General features: G+C 42.2%; 1 long non-coding RNA gene across 1 annotated transcript in view; it reads right to left on the minus strand.

Moving 5' to 3' along the window:
• The window catches only part of LOC145531588 (uncharacterized), a 178911-nt gene that overhangs the window by 68411 nt on the left and 84688 nt on the right, over window positions 1–25812 (minus strand). The window contains exons 2-3 of the long non-coding RNA XR_014072565.1: window positions 14651–14702; window positions 6777–6931 (exon numbers count right to left, since the gene is read on the minus strand). This is a non-coding gene — a long non-coding RNA (uncharacterized LOC145531588). The remainder of the gene's footprint in view (window positions 1–6776; window positions 6932–14650; window positions 14703–25812) is intronic.

The following is a 25812-nucleotide window of genomic DNA, read 5'->3' on the forward strand; positions in this document are numbered from 1 at the left end:
AAGTCAATCCATGCCTGAACTTTTCAGTTAGGTAAGCCAAGAAATTCTCATTTTTGCTTAAGCTGGCTTGAGTTGAGCTACTGTCACATATAACTTAAAGCATTTAGGCCATCTACTATGTCCCAGGCCCTGTACCCCAAAGCTATGTTGTAACAATCCTATACAGTGGGATTTCTCCCTTTAACAGATGAGAAAACCGAGGCACAAATTAGTTAAGCAACTTGCCCAAAGTGCAATAGTTCATAAGTGAGTAACAGTAGCATCCTAATCCAAGTTTGAGTCCAAAATCTTCGTTCTTTTTCCAGCACTATTTTTTAAACTTTCACTTAACTGGAACACAACTTGTGGGACCGTAAAGTCAAATCAAAAATACTATTTCTCTCAGGTCTTTACACTTCCACTAAAAGGAAATAGATCACAGTTGTTGTTAAGTCCCACCGTAGATCCTCTTAAAATCGCCACCGAAAATCTTATTAAGTTTTCTGTTCAGAATGTAATGCTTGGTAGTAAAAAGATACAAGCTCTTTGTGAAACAGTTTGTGTCAGAAAATATGTTGTAAAAGCTGTGGGCTGCCAGGTAGTCGCCAAAGGAGTCATTTTACTTAAATTCAAATAACATCTAGAACACTTAACAGCTGGAGATTTCTGTTAGGAAGGGGTTTGTTTGTTTGTTGGTTACAATGTAAGGGAGACTGAAAGTTGCAACCAGAATGGCTGGAAATATTAATCCACAAATTATCTCCTTCCACCTGGCCTCAGAAGGTGCTTTGTGTTTTTCTGATCAGCTGGGGTTTTGGTTGTTCATTTGATCTGGACCTGGGTGGGTGAGAGAGGGTATTTTGTTCTGTCAATCTGATCCAGAGATCCTAAACTCAAGTGCCAATAGGAATATTTAGATGAGTGAGAAGCCAGAAGTGTAGTCTTTCTTCCAAAGACCCTTGATCTACTTCCTTTCTTTTTCATCTTCAAACATGGATGATTACTGTTTGCATCCAAAGTAAAATATGGGGTCTTGACACACGCAGTGTGTCCGTGAGTCACTCTACCTTTCAACGTTCTTATTTTTAAGGATACCTAGAAACAAGCGTGGATGGAACCAAGACTGAGGGATGAGGAGACAAGCGGGGTTAATGGTGGGGATTAGACAGGTCGGAGAGTGCGTCACTGGGTAGCCAGGGATGTAGCTCTACTCTTGCTCAGTCTTTTGGAAATGAGGCAAAGTCAAGCCAGAAATTTGGAAGTCAGTGTGAAAGCCGCCGATTTTTCAGTGTTAACCAAAAGTTATTTTTAAAATTGCACTGGCCAAACAAAAACATGCAGGTGGCTGAATACAACCTGTGGGCCATTAGTTTGGGGCAGTTGGTGTAGAGAGGAGAATTGAATAAAGCCAAGAACAGCTTGACGAATTTTTATTTTAAAAGGAACAGAGCTACTTCCTTGCAAAAAGAGATCTGAGATGGAAGGAGGAAAAGAGGGGATAGCAATGGGGAGTTTGGGAAGAATAGGGGAGAAACTATAGGTATCAGCCACGTTATGATGTGTGAACTCTTAGAAAAAAGGTGGAGAGAGGGGATTATAAGAGGCTTCTTTTTATATCCAGCAATGTAATTCCCTTTGCTGCTCCTATAGAAGAATTCAGTATGTATTAAATTGCCTTTTTTTTTTAAACATAGGTTGAAAGTTTTTTTGGCTGCACCACATAAGGGCTAGGTGGCCTTGGACCCAGCATGTCATACTTCTCTGTGCCTCAGTTTCATCATTTGTAAAATGGGACTCCTAAAGAGACCTACCTCTTGGAGTTAATGTTGGCAAAACTCTTGGCAGTGCCTGACCCTTTTAAATTCTCAGTGCATGTTAGCCATTATTATCTCATTTACCTTGGATAAATTGTCTAAACTCTTGGAATTTCTCTTTCCTTATATTTCAATGGGATATTTTAAGAAATCTGCCCCTTATATGTATAACAGAATCAGTCTGCGGTACAGTAGAAATTAAAACAACATTGTGAAACAACAAAACTTCAATTTTAAAAAGAGGAAAAATATCTGCCCCTTTGGGGGGATTATTAAATAGCCTGGTATGCAGCAGGTCCTCCCCCACTTATTTGTGGTTTCAGTTACCTGTGGGCAACTGCAGTCCAAAAATACTAAATGGAAAATTTCAGAAATAAACAATTCGCAAGTTTTAAATTGCACACTGTTCTGAGTAGTGTGATGAAATCTGCCTATTCTGCTCTGTCCCGCCAATGACATGAATCAATCCTTTGTCCAGAGATACTGCCTGCTAGACCCTTAATAGCTGTCTCTGCTATCAGATGGACTGTCCCAGTAATGTGGTGCTTGTGTTCAGGGTTCAAACCCTTGGGTATAAAGTTCAGTACTATCCACATTCCAGGCGTCTACTGGGGATATTGGAAAGAATTCTCCATGGATGTGGTGGCAGCTATTGTATTTACAGCCTCTAGCACAGTGCTATGCACATTGTAGACACTCAATTCATTGTTCCTAATCTCCTCTTCCTCCTGTTTCCCTCTTTCCTCTACTCTCCTCTTTTTCCTTCTTCCAGGGAAGCTCTGCTAAAGGCTACTTGAAAATATATTCCAAAAGGCTGGCTAGGAGCAGATCATGCAGCTGAGAGTCCATGGCTGTGGGTTTTATTTCAAGGTGATGGGGAGTCATGGATGGTCATTAAACAACAAGAAGGTCTGCAACTATTTTGAGTGTGTGTGTGTGGTGCTGGGGAGATCAGAAGCTTTGAAAGCAGCCAAGAAACTACGCAGGTAAAGAAAGAGGAGAACTTAACTAAGGTACCAGAGGTGGGCAAGGCGTGGAAGAATCAAATTAAAGAAATGAGGAGGCAGAATCAATAAAGCTGGGCAACAGACTCGATATGAGATTAACAGACAGCTGAGTGAAGAGTGAAGACAAGGCTCAACCTCAGACAACTAGGAGATTGTGATGCTCTTAACAGAAGTCTGCCCAGAAGAAGGATAGGTTGGATGAACTAAGAGGATATATCCTCCCTGGGAGGGGGTTGAGGAACACAAAAGCCTAAACATCTAACAGACAGCTAGAAGAGCAAGGATGGGACTTTCCTGGTGGTCCAGCGGTTAAGAATCTGCCTCCAATGCAGGAAACAAGGGTTCAATCCCTGGTCCAGGAACTAAAAATCCCACATGTCACGGGATAACTAAGCCCATGCACCACAACTACTGAGACCAAGCTCTAGAGCCCATCGTCTGAAACAAGAGAAGCCACCGCAATGAGAAGCCAGTGCACAATAACTAGGGAGTAGCCCCTGCTCACTGCAACTAGAAAAAGCCCAGCTGCAGCATTGAAGACCCAGTGAAGCCAAAAATAAATTAAATAAATTCGAAAATTTTTTAAAGGACGAAGTTTCCATGAAGATCATGTCCGTCTTGTCATATGTCCAGTGCCTATGGCAAGATCTGGCATATGGTCAATGAACACTTCCTGAATGAATGCATGAATGGACGCTGGGCCAGAATTCAGACAAGAAGTTAAGGCTGGAAATACCTATTTTGGAGTCTTCTTATATAGATCCATTAGCTGAAAGCATACAACTTAACGGGGCAGCCCAAGCAGAGAGTGAAGAGGCAGAGAGGAAAGGAGGTTCAAGGAAAGATCTTCCTGGGGAAGATGCTGACAGATGCCGTAGGTCTTTATACCAGGGTTGGTAAGAGAGGAAAGAAGAGTCAGCAAGGTGAGCATACACCAGAGAGATTATCAGAAAGTGGGTCTTCTATTCTGAGGCTGAGAACCGTTACATCAGTCTTCTGAGAAGCTACAGCTTGGAATCCTAGAAGGAAGGATGAGGGCCCGCTGGCATCTGAACAAGAAAAGAGATGCAGAAAAAGCAACAGAGTGAAAACCTCCCTGGCTTGTTAAATCCTGCTGGAAGCAAAAGAAATTCCAGCAGTTTCCAGGAAACTGTGGGGAGAAGGAATTGCCCTCCTCAAGACAGCGCCAGCAACCACATCCCAGTAGGGCCAAGACACCTTGCCAGGGTGTCAAGGAGCAGGACTGCCAGCAGCATTGAAGCCAGTCTGCCAATTAAGTATTGATCCCTCATTGTCTCACTCTGTCCCTCCCAGCGATTCCAAAGATTCCTACATTCCCCCTGGGTCTGAGCTGCTTGCAACAGTGAAAGTATCAGCTTGGCCAAAAACTTTGGTATATTACAGAAAAACCCAAATGAAATTTTTGGCCAACCTGGTAATTTCCCACTCACAACTATGATCTCTGCTAATCTTGCTTGGTCTTTCTTGACTGACTTTGCTCATAATTGTCTCATCTCCTTGCTGTCTTCCCTGGGTTACCCCCAAGGTATTGCCATTGAGGTAGAAGGAATTTCACCCTGCTATAACAGGGCTCGAAATTGATCTTCAGAAAACGGTGGTGTTATTTCTTTTTAATTGTTGTGGATGCTCTCATGGTTCTTTAGAAGGGAAAAGGAAATATCCTTGCTGGCTCCATTGGAAGAGAGGGAGAGAGACATAAAATATTCAATTCCAAAGATTTTCTTGAAAAAAACAAAACAAAACAAAAAAGACTTTTGACCTTTATGCCTGACACAATCCCCGTTCCAGGTCCCAGAATATGGTTGTTGTTGCTCAGTCATGTCCGACTCTTTGCGACCCCATGAACTGCAGCACACCAGGCTTCCCTGTCCATCACCAACTCCCAGAGCTTGCTCAAACTCATGTCCATCAAGTTGGTGATGCCATCCAACCATCTCATCTTCTGTCATCCCCTTCTCCTCCTGCCTTCGATCTTCCCCAGCATCAGGGTCTTTTCCAATGAGTCAGCTCTTCGCATTAGGCAGACAAAGTATTGGAGCTTCAGCTTCAGTATCAGTCCTTCCCATGAATATTCAGGACTGATTTCCTTTAGGATTGACTGGTTGAATCTCCTTGCTGTCCAAGGGACTCTCAAGAGCCTTCTCCAACACCACAGTTCAAAAGCATCAATTCTTCTGCACTCAGCTTTCTTTATGGTCCAACTCTCACATCCACACATGAGCATGAGGTCTTAGTAAATGTTTGCTCAAGCAAATTCATGCAATCAGAGGGCATTCACTCACAGACAATGCTTATTATGGGTGAAATACAAAGATTTCAGACTTCAAGGTCAAAAACTATTCTTCCAGCTGGGTGTTCTGTCTCTTGGAGCGAAGTCACTGTTCTCATCAAGCCAAACACCCAAAGTCATTACTGACATTCCTCCTGCTTCTTCATTTAGTCGCTCACCAAGCTATCGGGTTTTACTCCACAAATTCCTTCCAGATCTGCCCTCATTCCTGTATCCCTACTGTCACTGCCTTCCTTTAAGGTTTATCATCTGGAGCTAGATAGCATCATTACAATAATTGTGTCTCTCCTGGTTCTAGCCAGGAGGAATTTATTCTAGTAACTATACCCAATACATCTGCTAGTTATCTTTGTCAAATACAGTTAGATGATTATTCTCTTATATAATAAACCTCCTGTGAATCACATTTTTTCCCAGAATAAACTGTAAACTCCCTACAGAGCTTTCCAGTCTCACCCCCCAGCTGCTTCTCCCATTTCAGCCTGTGTCCCAACCACTCTGAGCTACTCATTGTTCCTCAAATACATCTGATGCTAGAATGTTTGTGTACATTTCCTTTCCTTTCCCTCTTTTGCTTGAAGAGCATTTTATCTTCTAAAACCCCTTGCCAGTCCTTCCTGGGTCTCAGACTTGGTCTCAGTCACCCTAACTCCACTCTGCTTATGTCCTAAGTGTTGAAGCAAGTGATCCATCATCCTTTGTCCTTTGGAGAAACCAAAGACATCCCTTGTATCTTGCAAGAGAGGACACAGTCCTTCTTGATGGAGTCTATATCCACTATTTCTTTCCTGAAATGCTGCCAGAGTGGAAAGGATAAACAGTATCGTGTCCATTCGATATGTGGAAGGAGACGGTCTCAGGCAGGAGTTGTCACAGCAAGGTAAGATGTAGAAAATAGCACAGAAGCGCTGTCTCTGTACCTTCTTGATTCACTCACCAAGCATCTCTACAAGGCACCACATAGTACCTAAGAGTTTTTCTTACTCAGAATTCCAAGGGAAAAAAAAAAAAAATACAGCTCTCAGTGGGAGCCTAGGATGACCTGCTCTGTCCTGCCAGTACGCAAGCCTAGTGATTCCTTCTAGAAGGCTGTACTGTGTGATGTCGTGTTTGGGGGTGTTCAGTCTCTCAGTCATGTTCGACTCTTTTGCCACCCCATGGACTGTAGCCTGTCCACGGGATTTCCCAGGCAAGAATACTGAAGCGGGTTGCCATTTCCTGCTCCAGGGGATCTTTTTGACCCAGGGATTGAACCTGTGTCTCCTGCACTGGCAGGCCAATTCTTTTACTACTGTACCACCTGGGAAGCCCATAATAGTCATATCCAAAGAGGCAGAGAAAAGACTTTTAGCAATTTAAGATCTAGGACTTCCCTGGTGCCTCAGATGGTAAAGAATCCATCTGCAATGCAGGAGACCTGGGTTCAGTCCCTGGGTTGGGAAGATCCCCTGGAGAAGGGAGAAAACCAACTCTGGTTTTCTGGCCTGAAGTATTCCATGGACAGAGGAGCCTGGCAGGCTACAGTCCATGGGATCACAAAGAGTTGGACATGACTGAATGACTTTCACTTTTTTCACACTCAATTAGAAATAAAGATGTAAATCTGGAGTTGCAAACTCATATGCCTACATAGCCCCATCACCACACATACACAGAGACACATACCGGTGTTATGACCAAGCTGAGTGGAGATCTCAGGTCCAGTCCAAAGGGAGCTACCACCACTCAGTTCAGCTCCTCTTCTGCTCCCTCCTGGGATAGCTGGACTGCTATCACAAGACTTTACATGCTTCTGGTGGCTCAGATGGTAAAGAATCTGCCTGCAATGCAGGAGACCCCAGTTAGATCCCTGGGTCAGGAAGATCCCCTGGATAAGGGAATGGCTCCCCACTCCAGTATTCCTGTCTGGAGAATTCCACGGGCAGAGGAGCCTGGCGGAACTACAGTCCCTGGGGTTGCAAAGCATCGGACATGACTGAGTGACTAACACACACAAAAACCAATTAGAAATCTAGATTTGTATGTAAAGCTTCTTAATTTTATAAAATTTGAGAATAATATTTTAAAAAGTTAATTTTAGGGGAGCTGAAAAATGCATATAGTTAGATTAGGTCCATGAGCCCTCAGATCTCTCTAGTCTGTTCCCCCTCCTTCTCCAAACAAAACATCCCAATACTCAGCACCGATGCTTCTAAACTAAGCAATAGAAATACATAAGGTCTCCGACTTACAGCTGAAACAGAGGCTAGAAAGCAAACCCACTTATGTTGAAAGGAATGTTCCAAAGGAATCTCTGAGCCTTGCTCCAGCTGTCAGAATAAGGCTCACATATTAAGCATTCTGAGGCCCTCACAAGACAACTTACAATTAAGAGCTAAATTATATATGATCAGCTGGCAAATTGAGTGTGTTGGGCCATAAAACAATGATCAGTCAGATCAAATTAAGAAAGTGACATTGCTTCATTCATTGTCAACCCTAAAGCTGCTTCTTATCCAAGCCTTCTTGACCATTTCCTACTCCCCAGGTGGTATTCTTTCCTTGGTTCTTTGAAATGAGCCATGTACTCCTTCCTAAAGTACCTCAGAGGAAGCACAGAAAATCTGGGGGCTCCTCACACCCATCCTTTCCATTCCCTCTTTGAGTGGGATGTGCAAATTTGCTTCTCCTTGGAACAGCATCTTGTACATATGGCATGTTCTTGGAGGAGATGTGCCTGCATCTCAGGGAACTCACTTGGGGCCAGGCTGGCACTAGCATATGGCCTTCCCTATCAGAACTGGAACAGCAGGGCATGAGACTTTGGGTCAGCAGTCAATAGCACCTCAAATCTGGCTACTATTGTGTGTACATGAAAATGAGAATGGATTTAGATATATTCAACCTTATTTTTCTATTACTATGCTGAAATGTGAAACACTAGGAGAGATCTGAAGTTTTCCATGTTATATATAAACCTTGCTGGGAAATTAAAAGCATTTCTCTACATACCCCCAACTCTATTGGCTGCCCAGCACCCATTCAATTGTCTTTTGATAATATTACCCTGATTTCCTTTTGGAAAAATTATCTCTCCCCCACTGTCTTAGGGACTATTTTTCCAAATGTTTTATCTTACCCTAGTCAGAGTGAAATACTGTCATTTCTTCACTGGTTCATTTCACAAATACTCACTGAGCATCTACTTTGTTTCAAGCACTGTCCTTGGTGCTGAAAATATGGATTCATAATTAATAGTCAGTGTCTTCTCACTTTTCACTTTATGAAGCTTACATGCTCGTGTACACTCTGGTTTCCTCTGACATAAGTGGGACTAACTGTCAAGCTCCCTCTATGGAATTAAGATCTTATACAGAATGACACAATAACTAAAAATGATTGGACTCATCTATTCCAATATACTTCCAATAAAACTCTATTGTTTTTGTTTGCTAGTGTCGATTTTTACTGCTTGTAAGCAAAAAGGCTCCACTAATGTTGGAGCTGCTTCTCAGCCCATCTGGCCACTAAATTGCCTTAGGTACAACATCTTACCAAAATCTGGAGGGTTTTTTTTAATCGTTTTGATAAAGATGATAAAACAAATTAGTTGAAAATAACTGAAGCTGGGCTTCTCTGGTTGTCCAGTTGTTAAGAACCTGCCTTGTAATGCAAGGGACACTGGTTCAATTCCTGGTCCTGGAAGATCCCATATGCCACAGGGGAACTAAGCTCATGTGAGACAATTACTGAGCTCAGACTCTAGAGCTGCAACCACTGAGCCCCATGCACCTAGAGTCAGTGCTCTGCAACAAGAGAAGCCACTGCACCACAACCAGGAGAAGCCCCCACTCACCACAACTAGAGAAAGCCCACGTGTAGCAACAAAGACTCACCACAGCTCCCCCAAATTAATAAATCTTAAAAAAAAAATAACTGAATCCATGCTGTAGAAAACATTACATGCAGTTTGACACTATCCTTCTCTTTGTCTCTTGAATCCCTATAGAAATCAAGGATATCCAAAGCACAACAGGGAGGCCTGGCGTGCTGCAATTCATGGGGCCACAAAGAGTCAGACACGATTGGGCGACTGAACTGAACTGAACTGAACTGATTGGTATCTTCTCACTAGGATATTGATGCTGTCCTTAGGCAGTGGTGGCTAGAAGTATGCATGCTCTAGTTCTTGCCTATCTTGGTTTCTTCCATATTTTAACTTATCCACTTTTCCATCCCTCAGTAACTGGCATAGCTTACTGTTTGGAGGATGCTTTAGTAATTGTTTTTGTATCAGTGTATGCATGCTAAGTCATTTCAGTCGTGTCCCAACTCTTTGTGACCCAAAGGACTGTAGCCTGCCAGGCTCCTCTGTCCATGGGATTCTCCAGGCAAGAATATTGGAGTGGGTTGCCATTTGCTCCTTCAGGGGAGCTTCCCAACCCAGGGATCACACTCTCGTACGTCCCCTGCATTGGCAGATAGGTTCTTTACCACTAGCGCCACCTGGGAAGCCCTCTTGTGTCAGCACAAGCATCCTAATGGCTTGTCTTTCCTTCTCTCTGTATAGTGTAGCTTCTTGGGAGTCATGAAGGGAATGTGAGTCTCTGAGATGTGCCACTAATGCAGCCTATCTCTTTCTAAGCTGAACTGCTACACAGAGGCAGAACACAGAACTTGTTTTGGTTATTTTCAGAGTCTAAGCAGATAATGCAAACAAATAAATATAGAAAGACATAGGGCACTCTAAGGTAGTGGGAGCCTGGGTATCAGAGAGTATGTGTCTTGCTCTATAGAACCAGCCACCACCCAGCTGTTGCCATACAGAAATGTGGGGTCAGAATTGCCAGATCTCCCCAATTTTTAAAAAAATATTTATCTATTCATTCATTGACCTATTTTTGGTTGCTCTGGGTCTTTGTTGCTGCCTGTGAGCTTTCTCCAGTTGTGGTGAGTGGAGGCTACTCTCTATTTGCGGTGCATGGGCTTCTCATTGCAGTAGCTTCTCTTGCTGCCGAGCATAGGTTCTAGAGCATGCCAGCTTCAATAGTTCTTGCCCGTGGGCTCAGTGGTTGTGACTCGTGGGCTCCAAAGCACAGGCTCTGTAGTTGTGGTGCATGGACTTAGTTGCCTGAGGCATGTGGGATACTCCCAGCTGCTGCTGCTGCTAAGTCGCATCAGTCGTGTCCGACTCTTCGAGACCCCATGGGCTGCAGCCTACCAGGTCCATGGGGTTTCCCAGGCAAGAGTACTGGAGTGGGGTGACATTGCCTTTTCCGGATACTCCCAGACCAGGGATCAAATTGATGTTCCCTGCACTGTAAGGCAGATTCTTAGCCACTGGACCACCAGGGAAATCCAGATCTTCCCATTGTTCAAGAGAAGTCTTGAAATCTGGACTTGTGGGTAAATCTACCAATTTTTGGATTTTGGTGATTAACTAAATGGGAATTAATGCTTAAAGACCAAACAAGACATGTTTATGGATAGATTTTAGTCTAGGCACTCGGTTTCCAGCTCTGGATCTTTCTTCATCTCTGCAGTGCATCCCATAATATATCAGTTTTCTGTGCTTCTGGCAACTTTAAACTTTATGCTTTGTTCTTCATTATTCTCTTGCCTTGTTTGAAATTGATAACCTTATTCCAGACCACTTGCTTTATGGTGTTGCTCTAGGAATTACCCCACACTCTGATCCTTAGTTGCCCTTTGACTTCATTCCAAGCCTGAGGATGGTTGGCCAAGCCTTCCAGCCTCCAGCCTCAGCTTGAATGCTCTCCATGACAGGGAATTTACTACCACCCATCAGCAGATTCCATCATATGAAGCCATATAATGTAATGGAAAGCATGCAGATTTGGAGCAAAATAAATACAAGCTCACCCCAGCTTGGTTACTTAGCCTGGGCAAGCCACTTTCATCGGTTAAACAAATACTCATTTGAGGAATTAAATGTGATGACATTGGTCAGCATGGTGTCCCTTTCACATAGGAAGTGCGAGGATCATAGCAGTGGTTTCCAATCTATCATTTCCTGTCCATTTGTCTCAGGAATGCCCTCCTGAGTATATGTCAAATCTCACCGTCACACTGTGGTCTTTCAAAAGTAAGAGCCATGTTCATATCTCCCCATGTGTTTTCTAGACTCAGTGGAATTGGTCATTTCAAGTGTAGAGAGACCCCATATGGACAATAACCCCAGTCATTCCTGGGTTTCAGACAAGATGGGCAGGTGTTTATGCAGTCCTGATTATTTGGAGAGACAGCAATGAGCAGTCCTTAGGAGAGCTCTTAGTCCCTTCCCCGGGAATTGAACCTGGGTTGCCTGGAGGAAAACCAGGAATCCTAGACCACCAGGGGCTAGAGGCTAGAAGAAAATTTTCCCTGGCTGTGGCCCCCATTGAAAGCAAGAAGGTTTCAAAGAAGCAAAAACTGTAAAAACAGGTACAAAGCTTATTATTAAAGATAGCACAATGTGTGGGAGAGCACAGACAGGGAAGCAGTTTATTTATTTAAGTCAGAATTGAGGCAGAGATACACACCCAGTGAGTAACTGTACGGGCGTCCTCTATAAAGAGGAGCAGCACAGTAAGGAGGTGATTTAAATCACTTATATAGGACAGTCCTTCCGGGTCTTTGTTTACCTTTGACCAACCATCTTGTTTCTTTCTTCCCTCCTGACTGGCCCTAGGACCCTCCCCAAGATGTGTGCACGATTTCTGCTAAGATGGACCCCACCCCAGAGCCCTGTGGGTGCATATCCACATCTATTACGGGGTAGCACCCCCTCCATTTTTGACCCCCAAGAAGACTTCCTGAGCATGTGCAGACAGGAAAGGTCTTCCTTGACCTTAGGAGTAGTCATCTTATCTCTTTACTTCAGCAGAGCTCAGCTTCTGCCATTAGCTTTGTTCTTGGAGTATCTGGGTGAGAACAAAGCTTGAATTTTACTCCACTTGACAAACACCAGCTGTCCAGCCCAGGGGCCCATCTATCTCCTACCTCAGTGATAGACAGGACCTTCTGGAAACCTGTGTGGGGGACTGAGGATCCACCTGGGGAAGGGGTCATCTCAGGAAGAGGTTCTCACTGGAGAGGGTTTCATTCCATTTCATTGCTCCAATTTGAGGGGCAGAGGTGGGAGTAGGGTAAAGGTCTTTCTCAGCACTGGGACTTGTGTCCACAGCACCTGTGGACACATGCCCAGCTGAAGGCAGTGCATCAACAAATGAGCACAAGGAGAACGAAAGGAAAAGAGCTGCTCTGATTCTGTAAAACACAAGGACCCAGGGCAGGATGGTTTGGAAGCTCGTGAGACTAACTGGACTGTGAGGGTGAGAGAATGTTCCCATTGACATAGCCTTTGCTTCTCACCACCACCATCCCCAGTAGAAAAACCCCTCTCAGGATTAAAGCAATACTGGCTTATGCAGTGCTTTACACATGAGACTTGCAATAATTGCTGTTATTCGGTGTGATGGTGTGTGGCTTATAGCGTCTGTGACTTGACAATCAAGTAATGAGCTATTGATGAAGGTAATGAACCTGATGACAGCTGGGACTGGAGACCATTAATGTGTGAGACTGTTCCTGCTGATATTATCACCTGGGACTCTTTGATAATAGCTAATAATTATAACCACATTTATTGAGATGTTACTCTGTGCAGGGAGTGCTTTATATGGGTTATCCCACGTAAGCCACCAAACAACTCTATGAGAAAATTGTTATTACTGTTCTTATTTACAGATGAGGAATCTGGGCAGATGAAAACAACACACTTTCGCTCAATGTTGGGAAGTGCAGGCTCAGACACACTCATCACTAGAGAGTTTAAGAGACACAAGTAGAGAAGTGACAGAGTATAATAGAGAAGAACAAGTCTAACTCCGCATTAGACCTGTTTCATTTACTTTAACCTTTATATTCTATTGCTTTTGCTTTGAATTAAGAATGCTGCCTATAACTTGAGATATATTCCTGTATAGTCCATTCTCAAGGCTCTGACCTTTAAGGGCATAACACTTTTCCATTCATAGAGATAAAAAGTGGTAGAACAGAACAACACTTGTCTTACTGGAGGTTTACAGGAACATCATAAACTGACCTACCTGAACAGGTGCAAGAACAAAAGATTCCCGCCCCAAGTTTGCAACAAACAACCACACCCCTCCCCATTTTAGGATAAAAGCAGCCAGAATTCTGACTGAGGTAAGACGGTTCTCTAGGATGTCCACCTGCCATCTTCTCCGTCTGCTGTCTTTTCAAATATGGTTGTTATTCCTTGCCCCAACAACTCCATCTCCCAACTTATTGGCCAGTCTTGTGTTGAGAAGAACAAGTTTGGACTCAGTAGCAAGAGTACACATGGTCCCCTGAGCTCTGCTTGTCCTCAAGGAGGGCTGATGTTCAGACTGGGCAGAGATGGGCTGGAAGTATCATAGGTGAGGATTCCATAGAGATGGAGTCCTCTACTTGACTCTACTTCCCTATAGTAATAGGGAAAGGGCAGTGTCCACGCCTTCCAGATATTAATGTGCATGTGAATCAGACGGGGATGCTGTTACAATGCAGACTGAGGGTCAAAATTCTACTAAGCTTAAAATCCCCTAGAGAATGCAAATTCTGCAGGTCCACAGATCACATCATGGGTAGCAAGGATCTAAGCAACTCTGAAACAATGGAGCCTGTGGTTAAAGAACTGACTTTGTGGGGAAGGAGTAGCCTAATTCTGGTCTCAAGTTATTCTGCCACTGAGCTAATTCAAACCTGCCGAATCAACTCATGGCTATATTAGCAGAGGGGACAGTCGCAAGGAAATGAGGCCCCACAGCCACTCACATGGATCTTTCCTTAGTTCCCCAAATGAAGCTAAAATGCTTTGCTATTACACAACTTTAAAAAATTGCACATTCAATGTAGCAAAACCACAAAGTTAATAAAGTTAATTTTTTAATGTCAGTTTAATGTGATGGTAATATGTTTAATATTGTGGTAAATCAGCACCCATTAAAAGAACGGGATATAAATTACTATAGCCAAGTTTCTTTTCCTTTTAGCAGTGTCCCTCCAATTTTTACTGTGAAATAACTGCAAAATTTATTTTTGTACAGCTCATGATGACTTCACTTGATTCAAAAGTATCTTTTATCTGCTATGCTCACCTCTCTCATTTTTGCATTAGACTGTGACAATGAAAGTCATATGTTATTGCTTTCATGATGACAAATCAAAATTTTCATTTAATAACATTAGAAGCCAAAGTCTTCTCTCATCAAAGTGTCTGTGGATTGCAAAAAGGAATCTTTGTTTTTATTCCTGACAAAATATTCTAAATGAATAGAAGAACCAGAAGGTGCAAAATTATGTCATCTTGTTTGTTTGTTAATTTTTAAGTTACTTTTTAAAACACTTATTTTTTTATTCCATCAAAACAGTATATTTTTACTTCCTACTTCTTCATGTGAGAATATAGATACAGTATCAGTTCTGTTTCCATCTCTATTTCCCCAGCTTCTTCTGAATTGTTACTTTTATATTGGCACATTTACAATACTTACCTCTGGTTCTACAATGGTGATTAGTCCCCTGAGCTTTATCAGTAGATTGATTCTGAAAATTGAAAATCAATAGTGATTTCATTATTATGACTGTAAATGTGGCTCACTGCACATAATTTATCTCTATGATTAAATCTTCTTTCTTGTATGACTTTTCATCTGGAGTTCAATTTTTTTGGAACTAGTTACTTTTGGCATATTTTAAATTTTGTTCAATCTCTTCCACAAATTTGGTATTCTATCAAGTCCTCCTGTTTCCCTAGAGAAGACCTCCTGAACCTCACAAGTCTGATAATGTCTTTATTCTACTATCTTATTTATTAATACTTTAGTTATGTACTGAATCCTAAACTGAAATGGTTTTCCCTCTGAAAGTCAAAAGCTCCTAATGTCTCGAGTTGTTGGTGAGTAGTATAAAGCTGCCTTTTTGTTTTTGTTTTGAATTTGCTCATTACTTCATTGCTGCTCTTCCCTATCATTCATCTCTTGGTCAGATGTTCAGGGCTTCTGCGCTGATCTGAGGGTTTGGGTTGTTTTTTTTTAATTTTCCACCTCTTTGTTTTCCCATTCTACTTCTGAAATATTTCCCAGATCTATTTTTCCAACTTTTCGATTGAATTATTTTCTGCTCTGACAAATACATCTGTACTATCTGGGAGAAAATTTCTTGGTATGTGTTTATTCCATTTTCTTGGTATGTGTTTATTCCTAACCCTGTGCTTCTTTTAATATTTTCTCAAATCTCTCTGAGGACATACCTTAGAGTCTGGGTATGCTCCCTCCTGTTCTTTGCAAGATTCCTGTTCCCTCCAGAATCATGTTGTGTGTCTGCCCATTTTAATGTGGGGAGGTCTCTCATTTGAAGACCTTGAGCTCTGTAAGCTCAAGAACAAGTCAGTTAAACTTGATGAGGGCCCTGTGGCATGAGTAGACCTTGCTCATTTTGCCAATTTGCTCTAAGTGAGACCAGGAGGCAAGTAAATCCTAACCTGGTGAGTCCCTAAATGATAAAATGTAAAAGACATTTCTCTGGAGCCTTCCAGTTTCTCCGGACGAGAATACTCCTTTTTAAAAGTATTGGAATAGAAGCCTAGCTTCCAAGAATTATGTCTTCCAGAGTGAAGTGGATTTCACAGTTTCATATATATACTTTTTTTTAATGAACTTTTAAATTTTATATTGGGGCATAGTCAATTAGGCAGTTTCCTAGGTGGCTCAGTAGTAAAGACCCCGCCTGCAATGCAGGAGATGCAGGAGACGAGGGTTCAGTCCCCAACTTGGGAAGATCCCCTGAAAAAGAAAAAGGCAACCCACTCCTGTATTCTTGCCTGGAGAATCCCATGGACAGAGGAGCCTGGCGGGCTACAGTCCATAGGGTCGCCAAGAGTTGGACATGACTGAAGTGACTGAGCACGCACGCATAGTCGATTCACAATGTTGTGATAGTTTCAGGTGACTCAGCCATGGATATACAAGTAGCCATTCTCCCCCAAACGCCCCTCTCATCCAGGCTGCCACGAAACACTGAACAGAGTTCCATGTGCTGTATAGCAGGTCCTTGATGGTTATCCATTTTATTAATCACCTTGTTTTCTACCCTATGATGGTAATCTTTACCCTCTTTTATACCTGATATTTCATAGTTCTGAGACCCTTAAGTATGTGGAAGGACAGATTGGCTCCCTCCTCATTTAAATCTCCTTCCTCTACTTATACTGGGCTGTAGCTTTCTGGATTCTGCTTCACTGGTTTTCAATTCTTCATATCTTATCCATCTTCCAGAAATTAGATGAAATCATTCTTCTGATGATTCTCTTTTATATTCTCTTATGATTGAATATTGAGATGCTATTTTCATTCCTATAATAACACTTTGCGGAGGTATTTGGGAGAGAGAATCTTGTCAAACAGTCAACTTCAACCAGAAGTCATTATTCTTACTTTGACATCAGAAATGCCAATCTACTGGCAGCCTGATCCGCTTCCCTAGATCATTAAAGGTAGTTGCTTCCTTTAATTGGCACCAATGATTACTTGGTGTCAATGAAATTATAAACCACATGCAAAGACAGTACTTGATCATAAGAGTATATGTCAGGTAAGATGGTATTTCCTACAAGTAATAGGTGACCTCAACACAGTATGTTTAAACAATAAGAAAATATATTATCTCATATATCAGTAAGTCAAGGGGACACAAGACTCAGAGTAAGACTCTGTTTATTTTTGAGATTTTGTTGGCTGCTTTTCTCTGTATGTGGACTCACACTAGCTTCCACGTGGTGACAAAACGGCTTCCTGCACATACAGAAGGTGATTTCCTGCATGAACACAAGATGATTTCCTGTATGTGCAGAAGGTGGCTTCCTTCATGGACACTACAGGCAACTAGGGAAATTGCTTTCCCACTTTCGAATCCTATGAATGAGAGAGGAGGAAAAAAAACCCTTACCCCAACCATAAAAGAGAAAAGTCATCCTGGCAAGCTTAAGCCTACCCTACACTTTTAAGTCACCAGGGAATGCTAGTTTACTTAAATCTGTGTTTCTGCAACCAAATAATTGCAAGCGAAATAGGATTGCCATGATATGCAAAAAGAAACCAGAATCCACCTTGAGAACATGGACTGAGTGAGATGTGGGCATACCTGGAGGGAAGATGGGGCTTTGAAAAAGACCGGGAAATAGGACAAAGGATGGTTCAAAACAGGGTCCACCATTGGCAGATGACCGAGGACATGCTTATATTTTAAATTATTAGTGCCAGCATGACAATGTACCATTTAAGTATCCTCATGGAGAACCCTCAGGCACCTGACAACATATTTATGAAATGCCTTATAACCCTCACCACACTGCACTTTCTCCAAGCAGCAGGTCTTTCCATCAGTCACTGCCTCTATGCTCCCTACAGCAAGCAGACTCAATGTACCCACTGAGATGAAAGTTGCCTGAGGCATCTTTTACAAAAACATTGACTTATTTATTTATTTTGGCTATGCTGGGTTTTCACAGCTATGTTTGCTGTCTGTAGTCACGGAGAACAGGGGCTACTCTCTAGTTGCAGTATGTGGACTTCTCATTGCGGTGTCTTCTCTTAGCACGGGCTCTAGGGCGTGCGGGTTTCAGTAGTTGCTGCGCTTGGACTCAGTAGTTGCAGCTCACGGACTCCAGAGCACAGGCTCAGGAGCTGGGGCTCATGGGCTTAGCTGCCACACAGCATGTGGGATCTTCCCGAACCAAGGATTGAACTAGTTTCCCTTGCATTGACAGATGGATTCTTAACCACTGGACGACCATGGAAGCCCTGTCTGGAGGATCTTGATTGCTGATACTGAGAGGAGAATCTCCATCAGAGTTTTGAGTCAGCTTTCTGGGAGGTAAAGCCATGATGCTGTCCCAACCCTAGAGACATTTAAAAAAGCGTGACTGTTATTACTATTCTCCAACACTACCATTCCTTTCTACTGCCTGACTTCAATTTACAGCTCATGCTCAGTTCTTGATCACGCCGCTATCTGCCTCCACCTCCTATATTAATACCGTGTGTGGGAGTAATTCATCTTCCAATGTATTACAAAGGTGTCAACCGTGCTAGGTTCATCCAGGCAACATTAAAGTTCAATTAAAACAGAAACTTGCAGAGTAAGTGAATGTTATCTTACCTAGGCCCAAGATTAATTTCTCAGACTTTGAAGGTCCAAGGTCTGTTAGTAAAATCAGAAAAAAATTATGTAACCTGGGAAAGCTGAGCAGGTCAAATTTGAGTGACTTTGCTTCTATTCATGGGTTTATTCCACACATGTTCCTGAATGTCTCCTATGAGAAAGCAGCTGGACAAGACCCTTAGGGAGACCCAGATGTTCTCCACCCATAGAGTAGTGTCTTAAATTGTTGTTGTTTAGTCACTAAGTCATGTCCAACTCTCTTGCAACACCATGGACTGTAGCCTTCCAGACTCCTGTGTCCCTGGAATTTTCCAGTCAAGGATACTGGAGGGGGTTGCCATTTCCTTCTCCAGGGGATCTTCCTGACCTAGGGATCAAACCCCCATCTCCTGCACTGTAGGTGGATTCTTTACTCACTGGGCCACCAGGGAAACCTCAGTGTCTTAAATAAAGTTCCTCAAAGACACAGACTACTGAGGTCTATTGGAGGTGCTCTTCAAATCAGCACTTGTGAAACAGTGAGTGAAGCAAAACTGACAAAAAGAAGAAATTGAGCAAATATGCAATTGCAGCAAAGGACTGAGCTCATTCCCACAGGGAGCTCTGGATGGGATATGGCCTTTTATCAGGCCTGGCCTGAACTGAAGTCAGGAAGCCAGCCAGCGTGCCTTGTCCATTTGACCGGTCACTGGGATTTCACAGCTCCTGAGGAAAGGCCCTAACTTTCGGCAAGGCAGCTCCCTTCAGCAGAAAATCATTCTGGCAGAGTGACTCAGCTGTGAGCCATCCCCAGCCAACATTCCCAGAAGCTGAGGAATGAATGCTTTGGTTCTGAGGGGAATCTGGGCAGTTGCACCCCAGGGAGTGGAGTTAAAAATGTATAGCTTGACTTCTGGTCAAGGGAGAATTATAAGATATGTGTCTTAAAGCCCTACTGCTATTCCAAACACATGGCAACAAATGACAAAACATAGAAAGTAATTAGTGAACTTCCTTGGTGGTACAGTGGATAGGAGTCCACCTGCCAATGCAGGGGATGTGGGTTCACTCTCTGGTCAGGGAAGATCCCACATGCCGTGGAGCAACTTAGCCCATGTGCCACAGCTACTGAGCCCAAGCTCCAGAGTCCGCGAGCTGCAACTACTGAGCCCATGTGGCCTAAAGCCCATGCTCCACAACGAGAGAAGCCACTGCAGTGAGAAGCCCATGCACCACAACTAGAGAGTTGCCCCTGCTCACTGCAACTAGTGAAAGACTGCACAGAGCAATGAAGACCTGACACAATCAAAGATACATAAAAAGAATCTCATGTTTTATAAAAAGTAACTAGTAAAGATGTGCTTTCATATAAGATATAAAAACAAAAATTTTAAGGATATATTCATATATTTAAAAGTGAAAATGTTAGTCATTCTTTGTGACCCCATGGACTGTAGCCAGCCAGGCTCCTCTGTCCATGGAATTCTCTGGCAAGAATACTGGAGTGGATAGACATTCCCTTCTGCAGGGGATCTTCCCAACCCAAGGTCTCCTCCATTGCAGGTGGATTGTTTACCGTCTGAGCCTCCAGGAAGCCCATGTATGTTTGACACATTGCCCTAATATGAATGGTCTTCCGGGGCCCAAGATGAGTCTTCATAGCAATGAGATGACTTTCTACAGTAATTAGAGCAATGTTTCCTTACTTGTATTCTATGAGAGTGAGAGTGAAAAATCAACCTCTCCTATAACCACAAAATTAAAGTCTTACCCTCCAGTCTGTGTCACCCCAACCCAAAACCAGTCAAGGATCATTATCTGTAGAGCAGAAATAGAAGGTAGTACAGGGAATCCTGGAGCAGTCAAAAGGCAGCTGGGGGTTTGGCTCTTGTGAGAAGATGGAGACTAAACATTCCCCATGACAGGAAGGGGACAAGAGCCAAGATTACTGCTTCAGTGCAGGAGATAGACTCTCTTTTCCCACCTCTGAAAGAAAGCTGGAAAAGCTGAGACTTACTACAATGAGAGAGTGAGGCAGTCAGGAGGGAGTAAACACAGCCTCTCTCCAAAATTTGGGTAAGCAGCCCAGTGGCTCAGTAGAGGCATCTGTGTTAGTCCAGTATGATCAACATGTGCCTTAATTCAACAAGAGAAAACCCGGTTCTGGACCAGGGGTTGTGGAGAGCCAGCTGCAAACCTCGAAGTAGAGAGGAGAGAACACAGAGAAAAAGAGGAGAGGAACAAAGCTTTTCACTGCAGAGGAGACAGTAATACAAAATAATGAGGCATTCAGTGAGATCTAATATTAAGAAAGAGATCCTATAGAGTCCACAACAAACAATCAACAGCGTGGTGATTAATAAAAATAACAATAAGCAAATAATAGAATAACCTGAAGTTAATGTTAAAATAATGTTCCAGAGGGTGATATCAGCATCATGGTGGCATAAGAAGCCCCTCATTTTTGTCCTCCTCTCTCCCAAACAACAACAAAGATTAAGTAGCCATCCATGGCCAGAAGTACCTTTATGGAGCTGTGAGATTCAGCATCATATAGGACCTGAGAGGAGCCGTACCCACGTGTGTTGGATAATGCGCAGGTAGACCTTGGTCCTGGCTATGGACCTGCTGTGGGCCATGAATTGGCTCCAGCCCCTCTCAGTTGCAGCCCGTGAGTCCCCTGGTAAACACCGTCTTAGATAATCACCCACAGAGAAGAAAGCCTTTACAAAAGTCCAGGTTTCAAGAAGAGAGGTTCCAGTACACTGTTGGGGGAAAACAGATGAATTGGAATGCACCATAGTGCATAAGATGAACAGTTTTATTGGTGTACACATACAGATACACATGGACACACACACATTTGAAACTTCAAGAAAATAAATTTAATTTAGTTTTTCACCATATATACAAAATTAGAAATAGACTAAAAATGTAAAAGGCAAACCTATTCAATCTTTTAGGATCAATATAAAAGAAAGTCTCACTAGGTAGTGAGGAGTTTCTTAACCAATAAAGAGAAATTACTAAATATATAGGAAAATATGAATAAACACAAGTATGTTAAAATAAAGTATTTTATTTACCATATTTCACTAGAGAAATTGGAAAGGTAGGTCGTAACCTGACATTTGTATAAATCTAGATTTTATAGTCACTTGGAAATGGCAATTGTGAATTTCCAAGGATTATTTTAAAACACTATACGGTCTTAAGCAAGTTCAAGTCTTTTCCTCAAACTGAATTTATACCTTTACTTTTTTCATAATAAGGCTTTCTATTTGTCACCATTAAAAGTCTGAATTTTAAACAGAAAAAAAGAATATGTGGGATATATGTGTGTATGTATGTGAAAATGAAAGTGTTAATCACTCAGTCATGTCTGACTCTTTGCTATCGCATGAACTGCAGCCACCAGGCTCCTCTGTCCATGGAAATCTCCAGGCAAAATTACCGGAGTGGTCTGCCATGTCCTCCTCCAGGTGATCTTTCTGGCTCAGGGATTAAACCCAAGTCTCCTGTGCTGCAGGCAGATTCTTTACCCCTGAGCCACCAGAGAAGCCCCAATATAAACTCTAGACTGATATAATTAGGAAGAATCGGTGAATTGAAAGTACTACTAGAGTACCGTAAGATGCAGACAGATAAAAATATTTTTTCATTGAACAATAATTAAGGAACATAGAGAATAAATTGATAGTCTCTAAGCTACATCTAACAGAAAAATTTTAAGTATAGAATAAGTGAATAGCAGAGGAGAAATATTTAAAAAGATGGCTGAGAATTTTCCGGATTTGCTGAAAAATGCACCAAGTCCAAGTAAACTATGTGAAAATGAGTGTTCATGCAGACACATCCTAGGGAAATTTAAGGACATTAAGAAATAATGGCCTTTAAGTTACCAGAAGAAATAGATTACCCACAAAGGAACGACAATTACATTGTCAGCAGACTTCTCATCCACAACCACAAATGCCAGAAAACAGTGAAGTAATGTATCTTCACAGTGCTCAGGGGAAAATAACCATAACCTATAATTTCATACTTGGCTAACTGTAAAGGAAAAATAAAGGTATTTTCAAATATCAATGATTAAATCAATATACTGCCTATAGTCCTTCCTTTGTAGCTCATCTGATAAAGAATCTGCCTGCAAAGCAGGAGACTTCGGTTCCATCCATGAGTGGGAAAGATCATCTGGAGGAAAGCATTGAACCCCGGTTCAACTCCTGGGTCAGGAAGATCCGCTGGAGAAGGGATAGGCTATCCACTCCAGTATTCTTGGCCTTCCCTGATGGCTCAGATGGTAAAGAATCTGCCTGCAATGTAGGAGACTTGGGTTCAATCCTTGGCTTGGGAAGATCCCCTGAAGAAAGGAACGGCTACCCACTCCAGTATTCTGGCCTGGAGGCTACAGTCCATGGGGTCACAAAGAGTCAGACACAAATGAGAGATTTTCACTTTCACTTTTTCATAGGCCCTTCTGGGCACTCACAGAAAGACTGTCAAAAGGCATAATTCAGGAAGAAAAAGATAATTTTTAAAATTGTTACTAGAGTATAGTTGCTTTACAATGTTGTATTAGTTTCTGCTGTACAGCAAAGTGAATCAGTTATACACATACATGTATCCACTCTTTTTTTCAGATTTCCTCCCCATTTAGGTTGCCACAGATCATTGAAGTAGGTTTTCATTAGTCACTTATTTTATACATAGTAATGTATGTAAATCAGTCCCAATCTCCCAATTCAGCCCATCTCTTCCATTCCCCCGCTTGGTAACCATAAGTTTGTTCTCTACATCTGTGACTCTATTTCTGCTTTGCTAATAAGTTCATCTGTACTATTTTTCTCAATTCCACGTATAAGTGATATTATATGATATTTGTCTTTCTCTTTCTGACTTACTTCAGTCTGTATAACAGTCTCTAGGTCCATCCATGTCTCTGCAAATGGCACTATTTTGTTCCTTTTCATGGCTGAGTAATATTGCATATTATCACATTATCACATCTTCTTTATCCATTCCTCTGTTGACGGACATTTAGGATGCTTCCATGTCCTAGCTATTGCAAATAGTGCTGCAGTGAACATCAGGGTGCATGCATCCTTTTGAATTATGATTTTCTTCAGCTATATGCCCAGGAGTTGGATTGCTGGGCTCTATTTTTAGTTTTTCAAGGAACCTCCATACTGTTCTCCATAGTGGCTGTACCAATTTACATTCACACCAACAGTGTAGAATTTACATTCCCAGCTTTTCTGCATTTATTATTTGTAGACTTTTTGATGATGGCCACTCTGATTGATGTGAGGCAATATCTCATTGTAGTTTTGATTTGTATTTCTCTAATAATCAGTGATGCTGAGCATCTTTTCACGTGTTTGCTGACCATGTGTATGTTTTTAGAGAGATGTCTATGTAGGTCATTCAACCATTTTTTGATTACATCATTGTTTTTCTTGATACTAAACTGCATGAGCTGTTTGTGTATTTTGGAGGTTATTCCCTTGTCAGTTCCTTCATTTGCAAGTATTTTCTCCCATTCTGAGAGTTGTCTTTTCATTTTCTTTTTGGTTTCTTTTGCTAGTACAAAAACTATTAAGTTTAATTAGGTTCCATTTGTTTATTTTTGTTTTTATTTTCATTACTCTAGGTGGTAGATCAAAAAAAGGCCTTGCTCTGATTTGTGTCAAAGAGTGTTCTGCCTACATTTTCCTTGACGAGTGTGTAGTGTCTGGCCTTACATTTAGGTCCTTAATCCATTCTGAGTTTATTTTTGTGTATGGTGTTAGGGAGTATTCTAGTTTCTTTCTTTTACAAGTAGCTGTCCAGTTTTCCCAGCACCACTTACTGAAGAGGTTGTCTTTTCTCCACTGTATCTTTTTGCCTCCTTTGTCATAGACTAGGTGACCATAGGTACGTGGGTTTATCTCTGGAGAAACAATTTTTGACCTGAATCAAGCAGTCAGTAAATAAACATTTATTGAGCATCTGTTATGCATCAAACACTGGACTTGACACTGTAGGTAAATAACTCCTGCCCTACAGAGTTTATTCATTGTTGTTCAGTCGCTAAGTCGTGTCCAACTCTTTGTGACCCCATGGACTGCAGCACCCCAGGCTTCCCTGTCCTTCACTGTCTCCTGGAGTTTGTTCAAACTCATGTCCATTGAGTCGGTGATACCATCCAACCATCTTATTCTCTGTTGCACCCTTCTTCTCCTATCACTAATCTTTCTCAGCATCAAGGTCTTTTTCAGTAGTTTGGCTCTTCCTATCAGGCAGCCAAAATATTGGAGCTTCAGCTTCATCATCAGTCCTGCCGATGAATATTCAGGGTGGATTTCCTTTAGGATTGACTGGTTTGAGCTCCTTGCAGTCCAAGGGACTCTCAAGAATCTTTTCCAGCACCACAATTCAAAAGCATCAATTCTTCAGTGCTCAGTCTTCTTCATGGTTCAACTTGCATATCTGTACATGAATACTGGAAAAACCATAGCTTTGACTACATGAACTTTTATTGGCAAAGTGATGTTTCTGCTTTTAGTCTAGCCCTAAAAGACTAAGTTGAAGAGCATCTCAAGCAGAAGGAATAGATGGTAGAAAGCTATATGGACATGAATTCACAGAGGTGTTGCAAGGATAAATAATCAAGTTCGGTTCAGTTCAGTCACTCAGTCGTGTCCAACTCTTTGCGACCCCATGAATCACAGCACGCCAGGGCCCCCTGTCCATCACCAACTCCTGGAGTTTACCCAAACCCATGTCCATCGAGTTGGCAATGCCATCCAACCATCTCATCCTCTGTCGTCCCCTTCTCTTCCTGCTCCCAATCCTTCCCAGCATTAGGGTCTTTTCCAATGAGTCAACTCTTCGCATGAGGTGGCCAAAGTGTTGGAGTTTCAGCTTCAACATCAGTCCTTCCAATGAACACCCAGGACTCATCTCCTTTAGGTGGACTGGTTGGATCTCCTTGGAGTCCAAGGGACTCTCAAGGGTCTTCTCCAACACCACAGTTCAAAAGCATTAACTCTTTAGCGCTCAGCTTTCTTCACTGTCCAACTCTCACATCCATACCTGACCACTGGAAAAACCATAGCCTTGACTAGATGGACCTTTGTTGGCAAAGTAATGTCTCTGCCTTTAAATATGCTATCTAGGTTGGTCATAACCTTCCTTCCAAGGAGTAAGCATCTTTTAATTTCATGGCTGCAGTCACCATCTGCAGTGATTTTGGAGCCCAGAAAAATAGTCTGACACTGTTTCCACTGTTTCCCCCATCTATCTCCCATGAAGTGATGGGACCAGATGCCATGACCTTAAGTTTTCTGAATGTTCAGCTTTAAGCCAACTTTTTCACTCTCCTCTTTCACTTTCATCAAGAGCCTCTTTAGTTCTTCTTCGCTTTCTGCCATAAGGGTGGTGTCATCTGCATATCTGAGGTTATTGATATTTCTCCTGGCAATCTTGACTCCAGCTTGTGCTTCTTCCAGCCCAGCGTTTCTCATGATGT

This window comes from Giraffa tippelskirchi, chromosome 13 (genome assembly GCF_054371585.1).
Source record: "Giraffa tippelskirchi isolate mGirTip1 chromosome 13, T2T-mGirTip1v1.2.pri, whole genome shotgun sequence".
NCBI classification, from domain to species: Eukaryota; Metazoa; Chordata; class Mammalia; order Artiodactyla; family Giraffidae; genus Giraffa; species Giraffa tippelskirchi.